Raw genomic sequence first — 6,000 nt, forward strand, 5'->3', positions numbered from 1 at the left:
TTAAAGTAGAGATATGTTTAGATATACAAATACTTACCATTGTTGTATAATTGCTTATAGTATTCAGTATGGTAACATGCTGTGCAGGTTTATAGCCTGGGAGCAATAGGCTATGCAATATAGACTAGGTGTATAGCAGGCTATACCATCGAGTTTTGTGTGTTCACACAATGATGAAGTAGCCTAATGATGCACTTCTCAGAAAGTATCCCTGTCAATAGGTGACACATCACTATGTATCAGTCCACATACTATAATTATATATATACACATATTCATTTTGTATAGCTGTATCACAAATTACCACACACAGCGCCATAAAACAAGACAAACTGGTTATTTCCTGTGTTCTGTAGGTCAAGCTCAGGTGGGTTCTCTGCTCAGGGTCTCTCCAGGCTGAAATTAAGGTGTCGACTGGAGCTGCTATGTCATCTAAGGTTCAGGTCCTCTGACAAGCTCTCATGTTGTTAGCACATAATTTCCTTGCTGCCACAGACTGAGATAAGTTACCTATTTTCTTGCTAGCTGCAGGCCAGCAACCACTCTGGGTTCCTGTGGCTGTATTTAGTTCTTTGTCAAGTGGCCACAGTAAGTAATTCACAACATAGTACTACTTCTTTCAAGCCAGTAGGAGCACATCTCTGGCTTTTTTTCTCTGTAAATATCTGGAGATATTACTAGACCCACCTGATTAGATCAGGCCCACTGTGAATAATCTCCCACTTGCCATATTAGGTAATATAATCACAGGAGAGTTCTACTGTCATATTCACAAGTTCTGCAAACACTCAGGGGAGAAGATTATACAAGGCTTGTACATGAGGGAGTGGGATTCCTGGGGTCATTTTAGAATTCTGATACCATAATCATATGTTAATATACATATGTGATATTAACACATGTGATACATAATATAATAACACAATAATGATGACTTATTACTGAGTGCTTACTATGTGCCTAGGAACCTACAAACCATTTTATCTGCATTTTATGATTTAATCCTCATGACAAATCTATAAGAGATAATCATAGTTCCTATTTCACAGAATACAGGGGTAACTGAGGCTTAGTAAAGTTATTTGGCCAAAGTCTTATAACAAGTAAGCGGCAGAATCTTGATTATATCCAAGTCTGTTTCTAGGCAGCATGGACTTTGGAGTTGGACGTACCTGTTGTCCATGTTCCTACTGTCCTGTACTTCTTTGCAGCACTTGTCACAATCCTAATTAAATAACTATTGTGAAGTAAATTGGTCATGTTTGTCTCCCCAGATAGATATAAACTTCATTAAGACAGTTGTATCAATTTTGAAGTACATTCAGCTACAAATAACAGAAAGCCTGGCTAACAGTGGTTTAAACATACAAACATTCACCTTCCCCTTCTAAACAAAAAGTTCAGAGGTCTTGGTTACTGGCAATGTCTCAGAAGCTCAACTGTATTAGGATATCTCTTTGACTCTTTTGATCTTTATTTACTTCATGGGTTTAAGATGGCTACTGCAGCTCCAGCCATCACATCTAAACCAAGCTGGAAGAAAGGGAAAGGGATTAAGATAACCATATCTCTCTAATTTTAGCAGGAAAGCATTCATATATCTGTGGACATAAATGTCTTGCTTAGAATTTCAAGCTGCAGGGGGAGCTGGGAGAGTGAGATTTTGCACAGTATAATTGGGGGGAAAAGGTAGGGTATTTGGTAAGTGAAAAATAGTGTCTATCATAGGCAGGGATTGTATCTGTCTTGTTCATCATTGCATTTCCAGCATCCAGTTTAGTGACTTCTATATAATAGGCTTTTATTTTACTTTACTTTTTTGAGACCAGGGTCTCACTCTGTCACCCAGGCTGGAGTGCAGTGATGCACGGATGGCTCACTGCAGCCTCTACCTCCTAGGCTCAAACAATCCTCCCACCTCAGCTTCTCAAGTAGCAGTTGGGATTATAGGTGCATGTCACCATGCCCAGCTAATTTTTTAATTTTTTGTAGAGACGAGGTCTCACTATACTGCCTACACTGATCTCAAACTCCTAGGCTCAAGTAATCCTCCCGTCTTGGCCTCGCCAAAATGCTGGGACTGTAGGCGTGAACCACTGTGTCTGGCCAGTAGGCTTTTATTTATTGTTGAATGAATGCCTGTGAAATAATGCATGCGCTAAATGTTTTCCACAGTGCTTGACACACACTAGGTAGAAAATAAATGATGACTATTGGTAACTACATTGTTTAGAGACCCAAGTTTGTGTGTGTGTGTATGGCATGTGGAAGCATTCCAGCACTACTTTAGTTGATTCAAGAATAAGCGCTAACAGCTAATGGTTCTACTGCCCTATTAGACACAGAAGGGCTTGAGTGGGGCCTGCTGTGGGGTGGAGAGGTGGGAAGTGAGAATCTCTGTATTAGTCCATTTTCACGCTGCTGATAAAGACATACCTGAGACTGGGTAATTTATAAAGAAAAAGAGGTTTAATGGACTCACAGTTTCACATGGCTGGGGAGGCCTCACGATCGTGGCAGAAGGCGAAAGGCACATCTTACATGGCAGCAGGCAAGAAAGAATGAGAGCCAAGTGAACGGGAAAACCACTTATAAAACTGTCAGATCTCATGAGACTTATTCACTACAACGAGAACAGTATTGGGGAAAACTCCCCCATGATTCAGTTATCTCCCACCTGGTCCCTCCCACAATACATGGGAATTGTAGGAGCTACCTTCAAGATGAGACTTGGGTGGGGACACAGCCAAACCATATCAATCTCCCTCTAGCCACCCTTGGTGCTTTGCAGGCTAAGGCTGGCCAGGAGGAGCTAGCTCCGTAACAATTGCTCAGCTGCAGCTGGTGCAGCTCAGTTTACACAGCTAGTGGGAAGGGTGAATGCTTAAAGCTTGCTTTCTTTGGGTAAAGAGGGAAAAAAAAAAACCTGCCCTGATGTTGGCAAGATTTATTTGCCTAAAGCTGAGAAGGGGAAAGAACTTTAAAGCCTCTTTGCCACCACCCTCTTCTTGGCAACATTTTGACAAGTTTGCTGATCTTCAGCTTACTTTTTCTTTCTCCCCCTCCCTATCCTCCTCCTTGTTCCTTTCCTTATTCTTCATTCTCCCCATCCCTCTCTCTGCATCTCTCTGCCTCTCCTTCTCTCCACCCCGAGGCCAGGCAACCAGGTATGTTTAGATTGCCAAGTGAAATATACATTCCAGATTCTGCTTTCCCTCCCAGACCTAGAAGTTGGACACATCGATGTGGCAACAATGCAAGAGCTACATACAAGCTGCTTCCCTCCTCCCTAAACATCCAATGTATGACCTGAATCTCTGGATTTGTTTGCTAGGGTTGCCATAACAAAGCGCAAACTGGGTAGCTTAAACAACAGAAGTTTAGTGTCTCATGGTTTTTGAGGCTGGAAGTCCAAGATCAAGGTGCTGTGAGGGACAATCTGTTCCGTGCTCTGTCTTAGCTTCTGGTGGTTTTCTGGCAATCTTTGGCATTCCTTGATGAGTGGGTGCATCACCCTGATCTCTGCCTTCATCTTCACACGGTGCTCTCCCTGGGAGTGTATATGTATCCAATTGCTCCTTTTTATTAGGACATAGCCATATTGGATTAGGGCCCATCCTGATCACCTCATCTTAACTTGATCATCTGCAAAGACCCTAAATCCAAATAAGATCACGTTCACAGGTACTAAGTTAAGACTTCAACATCTTTTTGAGGGACACAGTTCAACTCGTAACAGTTGGAACTGTTTGCTTTGATTAAGCAAAGACCCAATAGTGATTTTTCGGTCTCCTAAAATATTAAGATTACTTCCAGGATCTCAAGCAAGAATCAAGACCTACAAAGAAAGTGGATATACAGCTTCTACATGCCAGACATTGTATTGGAAGTTTAGCCATGGCGATACTGCTAAGTAGATATTAACAGGTTCATTTTATGGATGAAGAGACTGAGTCTCAGGATAGTCAGAGACCGTACCCAAAGTCAAGCTCAGCTGGGGAGGGATGGATCCAGGATTCTAGTCAATGTATGTCTGATTCCCAAAACTGTTATGGCATGTGGGGCATTTTTTGTCTCAGAAAAATACCATCTTCGTACCTTTGTGGCTCAAATCAGCTGTACAAATTACAATGGCTGAACATGAAAAAATGAGACTCTGGACAAACTGGAATTTTAATAAAAAGAGAAAAATGTGACCCACAGTGCTGAAATGGCACTTCATTGATTTGCTAATGTTCAATTCCATCAGGTACATCATGGTTACACCTGAAGTGAGTAGGCAGTGGTAAGTTTCAAATGCTGTTAAGAAAAATGTGGGTTGATGTTTTAAATAACTCTTTAAGACTTTTAAAATGAGTATTTTTGCCTTTTGGGGGCCCTTGCAGATAAAAATTAAGGAAGCAAAAAATTTGAGCCTTGTCTACATCAATACTAAACACACTTTAGGAAATGGCAGACGTTATTGAGATTTTGATAATAGCAGAGTTTTTTTAAAGTGTCATTTGTTTTAAATGACTCTTGTGGTCTAGAAAATGTAGATTCCTCATCAAACTATTTAATTGAGATCTTCTTAATACCCAGGTTAAGTCACATTAAAGAGAAGACGAAGAATCTCTTTAAATCACTTTGCTGTAATAGGATTTTGTGGATAAGGAACTAATTTAAAATAAATGGGCCATTGGCTAGATTTAGACATTTCTGTCATACAAATTTCTGTTCCATATGTATTTGCAGTAACGGGTTTATGATCTGTTATCAAATGGTCAATTGTTTTGGACATTGTGCTTTTTTTCACGCAGGTCTAGTAAATGATGAGCAGTTTTTGGAAATTTTACTAATTACCCGTGGCCTGTTTTTAATGATGATAAAGTGAGGGAATTTAGACAAATGTAAGATCTGCTTTAAGCCAGTAATTGCTCCTCACACTATTTCTCCCCAGGGCATTCAGATGCAGAAGCCTCACATGTTCATTCAGCAATTATGTATTAAACACCTACCATGGTCCAGGCACTGTTTAGGTGATTAAGATGCATCTCTAGACAGACTGATAAAGATCCCTGCATTGTGGAGTTTACCTGCTAATAGGAAGTAACAGGCAATGAACAATAAACATAATTAAAAAGTCAGATGTGTCAGAATAAAACAGTCCAAAAAAGTGAGACGGTGGTAGTGCTATGAGAAAAAGAAAAAAGGAGAGCCAGGCTAGAGGCATTGGGAATATTGACAGGTGACAGTACCATTTTATTTTATGTTATGTATGTATGTATGTATGTATGCATGTATGTATGTATGTATTGAGACAGAGTCTTGCTCTGTCACCCAGGCTGGAGTGCAAAGGCACAACCTCAGCTCATCGCAACCTCTGCCTCCGGGTTCAACTGATTCTCCTGCCTCAGCCTCTCATGTAGCTGGAATTACAGGCACCCACCACCATGCCCGGCTAATTTTTTTTGCATTTTTAGTAGAGATAGAGTTTCGCAATGCTGGCCAGGCTGGTCTTGAACTCCTGACCTCAGGTAATCTGCCTGCCTTGGCCTCCCAAGTTGCTGGGATTACAGGCATGAGCCACCATGCCCGGCTGACAGTACAGTTTTAAATAGCATGGTCAGGGCAGGCCTCACTGTGAAGGTGACAACAGAGCCTCAGCCTAGAGAAGCTGGAATTTGGTTTTCAACTACATAAAATTGAGCAGGACCATGAAATGTATAGTGCATGAATACTGTAAACAGGGGTGTGGGTACCAATGGGGTGATAGAGCCAAAGTCCAGCTGAGAAGAGTTCTGGAGAAAAAACACATCCCACTTTCTTCCTCCCTCCAACTTAGTCCCATATTTTATTTTACTTATTTATTTTTATTTGTATAAATTTATGGGGTACAAGTGCAATTTTGTTACATGCATAGATTGCTTAGTGGTCAACTCAAGGCTTTTAGAGTATCCATTATCCAAATAATACACATTGTGCCTGTTAAGTAATTTCTCATTATACATCCCCTCACCC

This window comes from Pongo pygmaeus, chromosome 10, assembly GCF_028885625.2.
Source record: "Pongo pygmaeus isolate AG05252 chromosome 10, NHGRI_mPonPyg2-v2.0_pri, whole genome shotgun sequence".
NCBI lineage: Eukaryota > Metazoa > Chordata > Mammalia > Primates > Hominidae > Pongo > Pongo pygmaeus.